This window comes from Saccopteryx leptura, chromosome 1, assembly GCF_036850995.1.
Source record: "Saccopteryx leptura isolate mSacLep1 chromosome 1, mSacLep1_pri_phased_curated, whole genome shotgun sequence".
In the NCBI taxonomy this organism is placed as follows: Eukaryota; Metazoa; Chordata; class Mammalia; order Chiroptera; family Emballonuridae; genus Saccopteryx; species Saccopteryx leptura.
Window position 1 is genome coordinate 58,139,290 of NC_089503.1, and position 17,087 is coordinate 58,156,376.

General features: G+C 38.2%; 1 protein-coding gene across 2 annotated transcripts in view; it reads right to left on the reverse strand.

The window, feature by feature from the left end:
- Positions 1–17,087, reverse strand: part of FCHSD2 (FCH and double SH3 domains 2) — a 281,274-nt gene that overhangs the window by 111,627 nt on the left and 152,560 nt on the right. The window lies entirely within an intron of this gene.

Genomic DNA, 17,087 nt, shown 5'->3' on the forward strand with positions numbered 1-17,087 from the left:
TTTAAATTACTTTAAATTACTATTTTATTCTTAAACATTTTAGTTGCTTTCAATTTTTCATCCCACTGTAATCATCATGCATGTAAGACAAATATTTTCAGATACTTACTTATATACTTAAAATAAATTCCTAGAATATAATTGGTGAGGAAAAGAGCATGGTTCATTCTATTATGAATAATGCTGCTATGAACATTTGTATATAGTTTTTGTTTGAAAACCTGTTTCCAATTTTCTTGAGTATTTACCTAAGTATGAAATTACAAGGTCATATATAATGTTACAATTTGAGAAACTGACAAACTTTTTTACAGTAGCTGTACCATTTTACATTCCCACCCATTTGGATTTCCCTATATCATCAAATACTTAAAAAAAATTAATCATTTCAGTGGATGTGAAATGGTATCTCACTGTGATTTTGATTCATATTTTCCTCATGACTGATGGTGTCAAGAGTCTCTTCATATGCTTATTGAATATTTTCTTCTTCAGATTCAAATCCTTTGTCTGTTTAAATACATAATTAGGTCAATTGTTCTTTTTATTTCTGAGCTGTAAAACTTCTTTATATATTCTGGATATTAGACACTTATCAGATACATAATTTGCAAATAGTTTCTCCCATTTCGTTGGTTATCTTTTCACTTTCTCCATAGATACCTTTGATACATAAAAGTTTTCAATTTTGATGAAGCCTAATTTGTCTATTTTTTATTTGATTGCTTGTGCTTTGGGTGATATCCAAGAAACTGTTTCCTCATCCAAGGTCACACAGACTCACACCTACTTTTCCTTTGAAGAGTTTTACAGTTTTAGCTCTTATATTTAGGTCTTTGATACATTTTGAATTAATTTTTATAGATGGTGTGAAGTAGAGGTTCAATGTCACTCTTTTGCATGTGGATGGACATTCAGTTGTCCCAGCACCATTTATTGAAAGACTATTTTTCCTTCATTGACTGGTCTTGCTACCCTTGTCAAAACTCAAATGACTATAGATGCACTGTCACTAGTCTTTTATACTTCTTTTTCCTACCCAGGTATTCTGAGATATCATTGAAATGTAACATTGTGTACCTTTAAGGTGTACAACATACTGATTTGACACATTTATATATTGTAAAATGGTTACCACCATAGCATTGGCTGACACTTCCTCCTGTCACATATCTCCTTTTTTTTTTTTTTTTACAGAGACAGAAAGAGTCAGAGAGAGGGATAGGCAGGGACAGACAGGAACGGAGAGAGATGAGAAGCATCAATCATTAGTTTTTCGTTGTGACACCTAAGTTGTTCATTGACTGCTTTCTCATATATGCCTTGACCGGGGGGCTATAGCAGACCGAGTAACCCCTTGCTCGGGCCAGCGACCTTGGGTCCAAGCTGGTGAGCTTTGCTCAAACCAGATGAGCCCGCGCTCAGCAAGTGATCTTAAGGTCTTGAACCTGGGTCCTCCGCATCCCAGTCCGACACTCCATCCACTGCGCCACCGCCTGGTCAGGCCATTTTTTTGTAGTGAGAACATTTAAGATCTACTCTAAGCAACTTTCAAGTATATAATACAGTGTTATTAGCTATAATCACCAACATGTGCATTAGATCCCTGAATTCCTTCATCTTATAACTGAAAGTTTGTACCCTTTGACTAATATCTTTTTATTTTTACTACCCTCCACCCACCCTCCACCAGCCAAGACTCTACTCTGTTTTTATGAATTCAGTTTTTAGATTCCACATATAAATATCACAGAGTATTTATCTTTCTCTATCTGATTTATTTCCCTTAGCATAATGCCTTCAAAATTAATCCAAGTTTCCACAAAGTGCAGGATTTCCTTTTCCTCATGGCTGAATTATATTCCATTGTATCTTGACACCACATTTTCTATATCCAATCATGCATTGATAGACACAGGTTGTTTTCATAACTTGCCTACTGTGAATATGCTGCAGTGAACACTCAGGTGCAGTTACCTCTTTGAAGTTCTGTCTTCATTTCCTTTGAATATATCTAGAAATGAGATGGCTGGATCATACAGTATTTCCAATTTTTGGAGGAACCTCCATACTGCTTTCCATAGTAGCTATATCAATTTACATTCTCACCAACAGAGCACAATGATTCCCTTTTCTTCCTATCTCTATCAACACTTAACTCTTAGATTTTTGATGATAGCCATTTTAACAAGTGTGAGGTGATTTTGATTTATATTTCTCTAATTAGTGATGTTGGGCACCTTTTCATGTACCTACTGGCAATCCATGTCTTCTTTGGAAAAATATCTACTCCGTTTCTCTGCCCATTTTTCAATTGGTTGTTTGGAGGGCTTTTTTGCTATTGAATTATATGAGTTCTTTATATATTTTGAATATTTTAAGTCCTTATCAGATATATAATTGGCAAATATTTTCTCCCATTTCACAGGTAGACTTTCCACTTTGTTGAGTGTTTCTTTGCTGTGCAGAAGCTCTTTAGATTGGTATAGTCCCACTATCTCTTTCTTTGCTTTTGTTGATTGTGTTACTGGTGTCGTATCAAAAAAATTAAAATAAAAAGAAGAAATCATTGCAAAGACCAATGCCAGGAGTTATAAAAGGACTTTAACTCCCACATTGTCATCTGCCTTATTAGACATTTAGAGGCAGCACAGATAGTGGTTGTGGTGAAAACTATTTGTCATCCACCAAAAGCTGTTCTCCCTTTTTCCTGAGCACATGGGGGGACAGCGATTCCTAGCTTCTCTGCTGTCAGGTATTACCATATGACTAAGTCTCACTAATACAATGTGAGCAGAAGTAATAAGTGCCACTTTCAGCACTAGATCTTAAGAGAATACATGCTCTTTCCTCTACCCTCTGGCTAAAACTCAAATGAGTTAATGACCCAGGTTTGGCCACGCAGGTGATGAAATAAAGTGGCGGAGTCCCTTTTGCCACTGGGTACGTGAATAATTTCATAAGGTAGAACCTACTGATCTACCCTGACCAATTACATGAGAAAGAGTTAACATCTAAATTTTTGAGCCATTGCATTTTGGGTCTATTTTAGCTGCTTAGCCTTTATCTTTTTTTTTTTTTTTTTTTTTTTTTTAAAGATTTTATTTATTGAGAAGAGAGAGAGAGTGAAAGGTGAGGGGAAGACAGGAAGCATCAACTCATAGTAGTTGCTTCTCGTATGTGCCTTGACCGGGCAAGCCCAGGGTTTTGAACTGGCGATCTCAGCATTCCAGGTCAATGCTTATCCACTGAGCCACCACAGGTCAGGCTATTTTAATTAACACAGAATTATTATCAGAATAAGTATCTTGTAGTGGGACATTGTAACAACAACACCAGAAAACTAATCTAGATGGCATCTGCTAAGCAGCTGAGTAGCAAAAATGAGGAAACATGCTGCGGACTAGGAAGCTGGTGGTACTTGCTATCTACCTCGGCAAAACATCAGGTGATACTACTGCCTGTGGTAACATGAAAAGTAGACCAGGGTGAAAGATCATGAAGTTCTAAGGCAAAGTTTCTCAATCTTGGCACTCTGATTTATATGTAAAGCACTTAGTACAACGCTTGATACTTCCCTAGTTCGATAACTGTTAGCTGCTGTTATTATTGTATTAAACATTTTTAAAATTTGGAATTGTCAAATCTATCACTGTATTCTCACAGTGTTTGCTTTTGCTAGAATACTTAAAAATCTCCTACCCACGCTGAGATCTGATAAATATTTTTTCATGTTTTTCCTGTCACATTTATCTTTAACAAATCTATATATAACATGGCCTACTATAATAATACAGGGATCAAATTTTCTCTCTTTCTAAAGACCCTCAACATCATTGCCTTTATACTCTTATTTTCCCACTGATCGTCTGGCTTTTCACAGTTGTTTATAAGTTCTTACTATCTGGCTGAAATCAGTCATGGTTGCAAAGGAAATGAGGCTAGAGTTCAATAGAGCAGATAAAGTTCTTACCCCATAAAGCTTAGGGAAAATTCCAGTTGACAAGAATAACATAAGTGTACTCTTTCATTCACTTAAAACTTTCAGAACCCACACATTGTTGGCCCTCTCCATAGGCACATGTTGAGAACATAATTATTTTGTAAAGAACCAAAAAAAACCAAAACCTCCCCAAAAACCCACACCCAAAATCTTTGTGGTATGTCTGCATATCTTATCAAATAAAGATAAAATTAGGAAGAGCACCCATGACTTTAATGCCTGGAAACTCCCTACATCTTTCATCTATATTGGTCTTGCTTGATCACTCAGGTGAAATAACTCTCTCTTCTCTATTTTAATGCCAGAAAGATATATGAGGTTTGTAAGGAAAAACACTAATCTAGTATTAGCCTTCAGTATTTTTAGAGCAAAAAGAACTCCATACTCTTTAGTTGTGTTCACCAACTATTTTGGTAAGATACATAAAAGTTTATTAATATAAATAAGACATTAACTTGTGTTAATTAGTGGAAGAACAGGGAAGGTAAAAAGAGAAATGAATGCTTAAAGTGCACCTACTAAATGCCAACCACAATTCATGAAAAAATACGGTTAGTCTTGTTTTTAGTCATGTTAGATGAAGAAATAGAATCTCAAAGGTTAAAAACTATAAGGCAATGAAAGCCTACTCCTAAAGGAAGGATTTCTTGATAGGATTATCTGCTTTTTCTCAAAGTCAACAGTTTATCCCTTTCTAGAGCCTCAGCCTACCCCAGACGAAAAGAAATAGAATTATTCCTCTCTTAGTTCTAATATACTTCAACTTATAAAAACTTTGTTATTTAAAGTAGAAAGAACAAGAGGAACTTATGAAGTTACTCTTCTACAGGCCTGACTCTTGGTGGCGCAGTGGATAAGCAAAGACCTGGAATGCTGAGGTCGCCAGTTTGAAACCTCTGGCTTGCCTAGTCAAGGCACATATGGGAGTTGATCCTTCCTGCTCCACCCCCTCTTCTCTCTCTCTCTCTCTCTCTCTCTCTCTCTCTCCTCCTCTCTAAAAGGAATAAATATATATTTTAAAAAATTACTATATTCCAATAGAAAATTAAATAAATATGGCATTAGATATTAAGAAGCAAAATATGCCGGCAAACATAAGATACCTAACTGTTTTGGGTCAGAAAGAAAGGTTACAGTTAGGGAAGAACATTAGTGTGCCAAGCATTGGAAACTAAATAAGGTAAGCTCCAGATATCAGAAGCCTATAGCTGGTGATGAGCATACCTCTTACCAATTCCACTAACAGGTTCTTTTTTAAAAGATCTCTAGTCTCTAATTCTGCTTTCTGAAACATATACAATCTGAAAGTAAACTTTCTCTCTTAAGGTCAGGTAATAGCTTATTTGACACTAATTTCCTTGTTAAACAATAAAACATGTATCTAACTTATAGCTATATAAAACAGATATTGCTAATATATCATACAAATCAAATTCACCCAAATGAATGTATCAGACATAAATGTGCAAAAAGTCAAACAACAAATATTTATCAAGAGCCTACTATTTGTCAGACATTATTCTAGGTGGTGGACATATTATGTGGAAAAAAACCCAGACTGTTGGGCAGATAAAATATATTATGCTCACTTTGTTAAAGATGGCGCTGCCCACATGGAAGCCATCGCCCAGGTGACATTAATGTGTGTTGGGGGCGGGTTGTGGGCAGGCAGGATCCTTGTAGCCTGAGGCTTGGTTTTAGGACTAAGCCTTTCCCACCCTTTTTGATGTGGGGTGGACTTTGTATCAGAGACTTCCCTATTTTGTATACTGGATTAAAGGTTTTGATTTCTGCACTATAAAGTGGGGCAGACCGGGAGCTTGCTTTCCCAGTTCCTGAGATTAGCATTAGAGAGGAGAGCAGAGAAAGGCCACGTGGAGGAGGCCAGGAGAAGCAGCCAAGATGATGGAGTGCTGAGTGAGAAGCCAGTTTGTGCAGAGAAGGAAGGAGATGGGGAACAGAGGTGAATAAGTCTGGTGAGCTAGAAACCTTTAATTCTAGGAAACTCGGATAAGTCAGTAGCTTTGTGAGCACTGAATGAGTGGGTTTTGGAGCCCAGTGTGTGTTTTTACTTGCCCACCGGGTGCAAGCTAGGATTAAAGCTAATGGCCCACCAGTTTGTGGCTCCGTTGTTTCATTACCGTCTGTTCGAATCTAATGCAAACCTGCATGGGCCAGGTGGCTGTGATGGTGGCCGTGCCTACTGGCCACACACAGACCCAAATCACTGTTCTTAAAAATAATGTCTGGTTGTAATAAATACAATAAACATTAACAAAGTAAAGCAATAGAGAATGATGAAAAGGATGCAGTCTTATACTGGGTAGTCAGGAAAAACCTTACTGATAAAGTCACATTTAACAAAGACCTGAAAGAAGTAAGGGAGTGGTGAATTATGTGAGGTGAGTGTGATTGTTACAGAAGGGTAAGAAGTCTACTAATATGGCAGAATTACAACAAGGGAAAAAATGGCTGGCCTTGGTAAGAATTCTGACTTATAGACTGAGTGAGAAGAGAAGCTAGCTACCAGTAGGTTTTGAGCAGAGGAATGACATAATCTGAGATTTACATTCTAAAAGAATCACTTTGGCTACGTGTGGAGAACAGACATTAAAGGGAAGGGTGGAAGCAAAGAGTTCATTAGAAGACTCCTACTAAAGTACACGTATGAGATAATATGGTGGCCTGGTTTTAGAATAGTAGTAGTGGAGATGGGGAAAAATGGTTTTATTTAAAGGTAGAGATGAAGGACTTTACTTGATGAGATGGATGTAGGGTTTGGAGGGGGGCGACAAGGATGACACTCAGGCCTTTTTTTGACCTAAGCAATTGCAAGGATGTTGTTGCCATTACTGAGATGGGAAGACTAAAGAACAGTAAGTTTGGGAGGGAAAAAGCAAAGGCTGAGTAGGTGGCCGGAGTAGATGGCACGTGAGTATATACAAAGAGACTGAGTAAATGAGTAAATATATTGAGGATAATGGGAACTAACTTTCTCACTGTCAAAGATGGCATTTACATACAAATATAGAAGAGTCCTGAGGTATTGGACTGGAATTGGATGTCTCAATGTGCCTTTATGTTTACATACACATGGATAGATACAGAAAGACAGCTGTACACATACATATATATATTTCCTAGTTCTGTTCACTGAGAGGAACAAGAAGCAATAATAAATACCCAGAGGGAATGAGCACATAAAGTGCCTGCCCAGCTTTCAACTTCTAAATACTATCTTCCACTAAAATGAAACAGAGATTCTTGAGGAAATACTTGATTCCAGAATTGGGGTAAGGAAAGTAAATGATAAGCCCAGAACATCTTGCACCAGAGAAGAAAGTCTCAGAGAACGACATATGTGAAGGAATAAAGCCAGCTTGAAGGGACTCCTACTGGTCAAGTATGAAGCAATTTGAGCGTAACAATAAATAATAAAAGCAACAAATTTCAATCCAGTGAATAGAAATTCATGACCATGACAATATTAACAAATGAATGAATAAGTAGGAAAGAATAAAAATGTATTCTTTATAGTAGAACAAATAATAAATGTAGAAGAAATGAAAATATTTCACCATTTGGCAACCATCATAAAGGATTTCTTCAAAGTATGCTAAGGTTGGTAGGCAGAGGTTTGATGAGGAACAGGATATTGACATAGTCTCTCTCCAAAAACTTACCACTGCACAGGAAAGAATGATGACTTTACATTGGGAAAAACCTAGCAGACACCAAATTGACTAAATGATTGAGATTAATATCACCAGTGTCAGGACCAATCACACCATGTTCCTGCCTCTTGATTCTGAGAAGAGTACATCATTTCTAAGTTATATCTGCCGTGAATGCATGGCCTGACATTGAACACGTAGCATACTGGACAAACCCAGCTCGAGGGACAGCCTACAGAATCAAAGGCTCTTTAAAACTGTCAGTACTGAAAGACAGGAAAAAATAGAGAGACTCTTTCAGGCTGAAGGAGACTAAAGATAAATGACAACTAAATGGGAACAAATGATCCTGGTCTCAGTCTCAAATCAGAAATGTATGGCATTGGATGGGTACTAGACTTACAGGGTGGTCACTTTGCAAGTTATCTAAATGTCTAATCACTATGTTGTTATATACCCAGAACAAATATAATATTGTTTATCAACAGAGATATTGTTGGAACAGCTGGCAATATTTAGAATGTATCTGTGGATTGCATGGTAGTGTACTAATGCTGATTTTATGATTTGGATGGCTATAGGTTTGGATGATTAGGTAGGAGCATAATCTTATTTGGGGGACATAAATTCTGGATCATTTAGAAGTGATAAGCAATATGTCTGAATTTACTCTCACATTGATCAGAAAAAGAACGATAATGGATACATACACACATACATGCTAAAGGAAGAGAGAGCAAATTAATCAAACGGTAACTAGGGAATCTAGGTAAAAGGGATATAAGTTTGTACTATTCTTGCAATTTTTCTGTGTTTAGAATTATACTACTATAAATTATTTTAAGTAACAATTAAAAAACCTATTTCTTCTCTATTTTTGAGTGACAAATGTGTATATATATATTCATACTTCTATATATATAGCCATATCCATACATGTACATATGTATCTTACCATACTTTACCATTTAATTTATTTAAAACAGCTTGCTTTAAGTCAAGTCATGGGTGAAACTCTGAAGCTAAGGAGCAGAGTGCAAAAATGACGAGTTCTAAAACAGTTGCTGGATTTCATGTAAACACCACGGGACAAAATCTAATAGCTGAGTATTCATTATAATCAATTATTTTCCCACACTGAAGCATCAGTGTCTATTCTGAATTCACCAATTCTTTCTCTTTTTGTTAAAAATCTATATTCAGAGAAAGAGCCCTTATTTCCTCCCTAAGTTTTATCTATAATCACTTAAAACTGATTAGATTTAAGAAAAATTATCACCTATTTTAACCAAATCCCTCCAAAATAATTTTTTTAATTTTTAAAATTTATTTATTTAAGACCTTATTTATTAATTTTAGAGAGGAGAGACAGAGAGAGAGAAGGGGGAGAGGAGCGGGAAGCATCAATTTCTATATGTGCCTTGACTACGCAAGCCCAGGGTTTTGAACCGGCGACCTCTGTGTTCCAGGCTGATAAATTTTTTTTAATTGGGGGGGGGATACCTAAAATACGCAGAATCGTGATTCAGAATAAAACATTCTAGTGTATCAAAATAACTGACTTGTTTCCATCTTTGGAAATAAAAGCACTGGACAAGATCAGTTTCTCAATTACTTTTCTGCTCTGACATGCCTAAAAAATATGATGCATGCTCATCAGTATTAATACTTTGTACTTTGTGTGTGTGCCATGGCTTTCTCTACATGTTAGAATTTGGTGAGTGAGCAGTAGGGCATTAGAGCTAATTGAGATTTGCAGGCATAGATGGTCTCTAAGCTTCTGTCAATACTCTTCACCCATTTCAGAAATTTTAATCCTAGTTCAACTGTTACTTTTTCTTTCACTTCATGTATTCTGCAGTCTTTGTTCACCAGCAAGACTCAGTCCATTCTGAGATGAACAATTCAGAGTGTCTACGTAGACTTGCTGCTACAGTTGGTCAGGTGCCACACTAAATGATAAGTCTTCAAACAAGGTGGGCCTGGTTTCAATAAACTGAAGAAATAGCCATTTCAAAGCACCTGCTCCCAATAGCTTTCTGTTTTTATTAAAAGAAGCAATAAAAGTATTTAATATTGTGTATCAGACACTTGTTCAAGTGATATCCAGATGGGTTATGTAAATCAAATACTGACTGGTAGAGGCAGAACTACAATTCAAGTTTTTCTAAGTTTCTAGGGATTTTTTTTATATCATCAAGATACCTCAAATATTCTAATGCACTGACCTCAGTCTAACTTTGAAACACAGATATATACAAAGAAACTATATACTTCAAATATATGCTTAAAATTTTTTGTGTTTGATTTTAGAGAGGGAGAGGAAAGGAGAAAGAAACATCAATTTGTTGTTCCACTTATTTATGCATTCATTGGTTGGTTCTTATATGTGCCCTAACCAGGGATTGAACCCACTACCTTGGTGTATTGGGATGATGCTCCAACCCTGAACTACCTGGCCAGGACTGGAACACACACACACACACACACACACGCACAATCTGCTGCTCATAAAGATATAAACATATCCAAAGCAGACATTTACTAGGCTGGGGGCATCAAATATGGAGCCCATGTGCTAGCATTTGCTCCTTTCATGCCTAGGACAGAGGCTGCTAACTGATCGTGGCACTTGAGTCTAGCAGTCTGAGCATTCTTCTTGGCCCAACATTCTAGGCAGCCACTGTTAATTTATTACAACATAAACTGAAACCTATTTGCCATTCCCATTTCTTTTAAAGTTACAGAGATTTCTAGTAAAATAGCACCCATTCTATAAGCCACCAGAAAGTTCTCTCTGCTTTAATAATGTTGGGATTAGATGTGGGGGAAAGGTATGAGATAAAGAGTGAGAAGAATAAAGAACCTAGGCTTTAAAATACACTCTAACAATGATGGAGGTAAAGAAAGAGTGTGATAGAAAGAATTTCCAAGATGTAAGAAGGCTGAGCTAGAAAAATGGGGCTGAGGCTAAAAAGAGTCAATTGTTATTAGGGAGAAAGGCACACCTCTCACTTACCATGCTTTTCTACCTTTGATCTAAAGTACTATTGGTTGGTGACCTGGGATGGGGAAGAATGGTACAGGTTAGGCAGGCTTAGGACTGCTCACACCTAATCCTTCCCATCTTCAACACTGTTAATTTCTGACCCTGCTTTTCCTTCTTTAACATTCACTTAAAAAATGTGGTATCTGTGCCTGACCTGTGGTGGTGCAGTGGATAAAGCATCAACCTAGAATGCTGAGGTCGCCGGTTCAAAATCCTGGGCTTGCCTGGTCAAGGCACATGTGAGAGTTGACACTTCCTGCTCTTTCTCCCTTCTCTCTCTTCTCTCTCTAAAAACGAATAAATAAAAAATCTAAAAAAAAAAATATGGCATCTGCCCTCCCTAATTCTTAGCTGCTATACAAATATATCAAAATCAGGTGTTTCCAAGTCATTGTGAACTGTATTTCTCTGTATTTAGTGCTGTTTTAAATACAGAAAGTCAGTGTAGTTCAGAAACAAACACTTTGAGAATTGAATCTGAAATGACTTGATGACAGCAATACTCCCTGATCTCTACTTACCCAAATCTTTCAGAGTAAATTATACCATCGATGCAAAATACAGAATAAAGATCTCTAAATTTGCTGTAATTTTTCTTTATATTTCTTTATGTCAAGGAAGGCTAAGCATATATTACGGAATTATAAAATTAATTTATAAATTGCCATGTTGACTTTAGATTAGGTCATTACTGAGACACAGAGCATCACTTTCTACTATGTATTTTAACTTCATCTGTAAACACAGTTTCTTCCTAAGGAGACCAAGCTCTTTTTTTTTTTTTTTTTTTTTTTTCTTTTCCATTTTTCTGAAGCTGGAAACAGGGAGAGACAGTCAGACAGACTCCCGCATGCGCCCGACCGGGATCCACCCGGCACGCCCACCAGGGGCGACGCTCTGCCCACCAGGGGGCGATGCTCTGCCCATCCTGGGCGTCGCCATATTGCGACCAGAGCCACTCTAGCGCCTGAGGCAGAGGCCACAGAGCCATCCCCAGCGCCCGGGCCATCTTTGCTCCAATGGAGCCTCGGCTGCAGGAGGGGAAGAGAGAGACAGAGAGGAAAGCGCGGCGGAGGGGTGGAGAAGCAAATGGGCGCTTCTCCTGTGTGCCCTGGCCGGGAATCGAACCTGGGTCCTCCGCACGCTAGGCCGACGCTCTACCGCTGAGCCAACCGGCCAGGGCCGAGACCAAGCTCTTTGAGGGAAGATGCTGCATCTGCTAGTCCAGGGGTCGGGAAACTTTTTGGTTGAAAGAGCCATGAACGCCACATATTTTAAAATGTAATTCCATGAGAGCCATACAACGACCCGTGTACATTATGCATTATCCAATAAAAATTTGGTGTTGTCCCAGAGGACAGCTGTGATTGGCTCCAGCCACCCGCAACCATGAACATGAGCGGTAGGAAATGAATGGATTGTAATACATGAGAATGTTTTATATATTTAACGTTATTTTTTTTTTATTAAAGATTTGTCTGCGAGCCAGATGCAGCCATCAAAAGAGCCACATCTGGCTCGCGAGCCATAGGTTCACAACCCCTGTGCTAGTCCTTAGCAAGTATTAGTATTGAAACCTAAGCATTGAAATATTAAATTATAGATCTTCCCACACAAGGGAAGATCTGAAGAAGTAATGAAGAGAGCAAAGAGGGGGTTTGACTGGCCCAGGAAAAAAGCTTTAAGAATACCAAATTTGGGGTTTTCCTTACAAAGGGCCACCAGACCACCCTATAGTGAAGCTCAAAGGTGTTAAAAACAGTCTAAAGCAGAGACTGTGCAGGGAGAAGAAAACTTTATTTATTTATTTATTTATTTATTTTTCTGTATTTTTCTGAAGCCAGAAATGAAGAGAGACAGTCAGACAGACTCCCGCATGCGCCCACCAGGGGGCGACGCTCTGCCCCTCCGGGGCGTCGCTCTGCCGCGACCAGAGCCACTCTAGCGCCTGGGGCAGAGGCCGAGGAGCCATCCCCAGCGCCCGGGCCATCTTTGCTCCAATGGAGCCTCATTGCGGGAGGGGAAGAGAGAGACAGAGAGGAAGGAGAGGGGGAGGGGTGGAGAAGCAGATGGGCGCCTCTCCTGTGTGCCCTGGCTGGGAATCGAACCCGGGACTTCTGCACGCCAGGCCAACACTCTACCACTGAGCCAACCGGCCAGGGCCAGGAGAAGAAAACTTTAAATAAATCATATTATCAATATCACCATAATTAAAAACAGATGATAGAGCACAAAAATATGCTATGCAAAAGGATTATTCAGGAAACAAAGGGAACTGGATATTAAAACATACTGAAAATAACTAAACACTTAATAAGAATTGCACTACAAAGTTGAAGTTCCCAAACAGTAGTGAATAATGACAAAGAAGGACAATAAGAGAAAAAAAATTAAAGGATGAGGCCAGGATATCCAACATCTTAACAGGAATTTCAGAAAGAGAAAACAAAAAGAATCTAAGAATCAAAGGGCATACTGAGACTATTTCATAAGCATCTAAAAAGAAAAGAAATTACATCAGATACAAAGAATCAAGAATCAGGATGGCTTTGGACTCTAAATTACCTACACAGGAAACAAGAAAACAATAGAGTATTGACTTCCAACATTTGAATAAAAATGGTTTCAACCTTTAATTCTATACCTACACAGAATAATGACATTTTGATAAACATAGTGTCTGAAAAAACTTACCTTTCATTTTCACTTTCTGAAGATGGTACTGGAGGAGATATTCCCAAGAACAGAGTAAACCAATAGAAAGAACTCATATGATACAGAAAACTGGAGATCCAACATAGGAGAGGGGCAAAGGAAGATCTCAGAAAAACTGCATTGCATCGATGCAGAGTATAATTAGTCCAGATTAGAGAAGTGTAACACAAAAGACAGGCATAATGAGAACTGTCATCACTAAGTTCCCATCAACTGTTAACTTAAGAATGAAAAATGTCCAAGAATGATAAGGAGGAAATAGGATTATCAACTGTTCTAATTCTGAGAAAGCGGAAGGAGGTGAGATATTGTCCAAAGCCAAGGTGGAAAGATCACCTTTGGAAAGGAGGAATAACTGCTATTGAGACTCCTTGGAGTTTTAAACATAGATAAAGGAAGGTAATGGGACAATAATAAAGTTCCCATTAATGGCTTCTACTTTCTATGTCAATTAGAAAAAAAGACCACTTGCTAAATGTGAAAGAAAAAGGGTAAGTTTGAGGTTTGAGGAGAATTTAAAAGTTGAAATAATTGTTAAAAACAGGAGGGAAAGATAACCAGAAAAACACAGTGGGAAATCTGACGAGTGTTAAGGGTCCATTTGAGCCAGGTTCCACAGTAACCTATGATTATGACCTGCTGTTTAAAGATTTTTTTCAGTAGTACTTGGCTACTTAGATGCAGGTACAGAGAAAGAGGTTACAATTTATCCAGAGTTGGGATTTCATTTCATTTCATTTATAGCCTACAGCAGTGATTTTTCAACCTTTTTCATCTCATGACACACATGAACTAATTTCTAAACTTCAGCACACCAAAAAATATTTTTTTGCCAATCTGACAAAAAAAAAGGTATAATTATGATTTCTTCACACCAGATGATTATTGTTGTGTTGGCTGTTGTCATTTTTTTTATTTGACAGTAGGGAAAAGAGATCAGTGCTTCTGACTAAAGAGTCAGGTATTGTATGTTTTAAAAATTCTTGTAGCACATCGATTGAAAATCACTGAACTATTGTTATTTAAATAATGAACTATGAACTCTAACCAGAAAAATGAGAAAAGATAATATATCTAAAGTGATTAGGATAATTCCAGGGTAATATCAAACATTATATACATATAAAAAAAGATAGCTATTATTATTACTAACCATGCTCCTCTAGAAGTAAGCAACTTGATTATTATAATTTATAATCATTTCTCTATCCTACTAGACTGAGCTCTTTGAGGATGAAGAAGGCACTTCATTCATTTTTGCTTCTTCCCAAAGTCTAGCCAAGTAGCTACCATACTATAAGCAATTATTAAATGTGTATGATTAAATCAGTAAAATCACATTTTGGGCTTCCAAGATACTCACATAAAAATAAACTCTTTTTAAAAAATGTTTATTTTATTGATTTTAGAAAGAGGAAGGGAGAGAGCGAGAGAGAGAGAGAGAGAGAAAGAGAGACAGGAACACTGACCTGTTCCTGTATATGCCTTGATCAGGGATCGAACCAGCAACCTCTGCGCTTAAGGACAATGCTCTAACCAACTGAGCTATATGGCCAGGGTTATTCACATAATTTTATTTTTTCTGAAGTGAGAAGCAGAGAGGCAGAGAGACAGACTCCCACATGTGCCCGACTGGGATCCATCAGGCATGCCCACTAGGGGGTGATACTCTGCCCATCTGGGGCATTGCTGCATTGCAACCGGAGCCATTCTAGTACCTGAGGCAGAGGCCATGGAGCCACCCTCAGCGCCTGGGCCAACTTTGCAGCAATGAAGCCTTGGCTGCAGGAGGGGAAGAAAGAGAGAGAGAGGAAGGAGAGGGGGAGGGGTAGAGAAGCAGATGAGTGCTTCTCCTGTGTGCCCTGACCGGGAATCGAACCTGGGACTTCCACTTGCTGGCTGATGCTCTACCACTGAGCCAGCTAGTCAGGGCCTATTCACAGAATTTTTTAAAAAGATTCTAGCTAGGACAATTAAAAAAATAAACATTTGCAAGAAAGGCACTAAAGGGTCAGCCACTCCATTGTCAATTCAATGATAGAAACTTACTAAGTGGCTAACAGTATGATTGATGAAAGTTTTCCAATATTGCAGACTACAGAAATAGCTTGAGAAAGAAAATGAATTAACATGCACAACATGAAAATTAAGGTAAATTTTCTTATTTTTAAGGAATAGGAAGAATTCCTGCCTCTATTTTGATCGTTTCTGTATCCGATATTTCATGAAATGAGTAATCTGAAGTATAACCTACCCAAATGCTGATCAAATACATGCATGAGAGCAGGTCAAGCCATTAAGTTCTTTATTTTTGGCAGATCCCTAAAACAATACTGTACTTTTCCTGGTTTATCAAAGGCCATGCATACGGTTTTATTTTGTTTTTTCTCTTTTTTTGTGACAGAGACAGAGACAGAGACAGAGAGAGACAGATAGGGATGGACAGACAGGAAGGGAGAGAGATGAGAAGAATCAATTCTTTGTTGCAGCACCTTAGTTGTTCATATGTGCCTTAACCGGGGGGCTACAGCAGACTGAGTGACCCCTTGCTCGAGCCAGCGACCTTAGGCTCAAGCTGGTGACCTCGGGGTCTCAAACCTGGGTCCTTTGCATCTCAGTCAGATGCTCTATCCACTGCGCCACTGCCTGGTCAGGCCATGCATAGGGTTTTAAGAGATCATTTTTGGCTGTAGAGATTCAATTAAAAAAAAATGAAGATTTTGTTTTTGCTGTTGCCTAGACTAATGTAAATGTTCATTTTTAAGTATTCAAAGAAGAAAATATATAGTTAAGAGCTTTGATTTAGTAGTAAAAGGATATAGGAAATCATAATCTTAAGTGAAACCTGTACTAAAAATCTTTAATAAACAGGTTTTTAAAACTATGTTGTAATGGGAGGCCAAGTCTCCAGTTGGTCAATGTAAGTGTGAAGCTCTATATAAGATACTAAAGCACCCAACAAGATATTAAAATGCCTAAGCCTCGAGGTCCAACATTTTATGGCAAAATGCAGGCAAAGTTCTCATTTGAGATGTCAAAACAATCCTGTCTCTGTCAGCACCTGTATTCTAACCCACAGAAGTCAGAACAGGATAGAAGCTAGAACAAGGAGATTTCAGGCAGTAAACTGAAAGGAAAGAAAAAATTTGCAACGGGATACTTCTTAGCCCAGTTTGACTCTCTAACACTCCCATTTTCCCTGAAGGTCCCAGGAAGCGCCCTCACTCTACTCTCAAGGACAGAATTTATGGTTTCTAGATAAAGCTGAACTGTCCCAGAGCCACTGTAGAAAAAACATTGCCCACTCCCGCTGCATCTCCACTCTCAACCCCTCATAAAGGAAGCAATTTATTGGAAAAAAAATGGGTTTTTTGGTTTGTTTGCTGGTTTTTGTTTTTTAGTGAGAGAGACAGATAAGACAGACAGGAAGGAGAGAGATGAGGAAAATCAATTTTTTGTTGGGTACCTTGGTTGTTCATTGATTGCTTTCTCACATGTGCCTGGACTAGGGGGCTACAGCAGAGCAAGTGACCCCTTGCTCAAGCCAGCAACCTTGGACTCAAGCCAGTGATCCTGGGCTTTAAGCCAGCGACCTTGGGCTCAAGCAAGCAACTTTTGGGCTCAAGTTAGCGAACATGGGGTCATG